Here is a 694-nt window from a genome sequence, read left to right as displayed (position 1 = left end):
ATTCTAACCACAGAAACCTCTGTCACAGTAACATAAAAGGGCAATGAAAAGGGCTATGAAATCAAAGTGTGCTCATGACTTTGATGTGGGCGGAGTGGCCTGGTGCCTGTGAGTGCCAACTTCATGGTACATTTCACCACCTGTGACCATCAGGGGCCACTGATCCTATCTGCCCAGGTTGATTCAATTGCAGCTGCAAGATATTTAGGCCCAACTTAAAATGCGTAAATCTACATTCATATATGCTGTACCTGAACCCCACCCCAAAACCATCCTCTAATAAATAATTCAGAGATAAGTTTGAATGCTCGTACTTCACTCACTCTATTAAATGCAAGCTATAAATTTGTCTGATGTGTTATTTCCATGCAAAATAAAATACCTTGACTTTAAGTGTCAGTCCAATAGGATCATTGGCTGGTGATTGCCAGATTTGTACGGCATCAATCTAATGCCCCAGTACAACTGTCTGGCTAAAGCTACTATGGAACTTTTGGGGGTACTCTTCTTGCCCTAGGTCAAGTGAAAGTTCAGAGAATATTTAGTTCTGTCACAGAAACTAGAAAGTATCAAAAACTCAATCAGTTACCAATACAATTTAAACCAAAATCTGCAATTGAAATTAACCTAATTAAAATCAGAGTCTCAGTCAAAGTCAACATTTATTAATTTAATATTTTTCTGAAATTATAAA

This window comes from Pteropus vampyrus, unplaced genomic scaffold, assembly GCF_000151845.1.
Source record: "Pteropus vampyrus isolate Shadow unplaced genomic scaffold, Pvam_2.0 Scaffold58, whole genome shotgun sequence".
Lineage (NCBI taxonomy): Eukaryota > Metazoa > Chordata > Mammalia > Chiroptera > Pteropodidae > Pteropus > Pteropus vampyrus.
The sequence above is the reverse complement of the archived record's forward strand: the minus strand, read 5'-3'. Positions refer to the sequence as shown.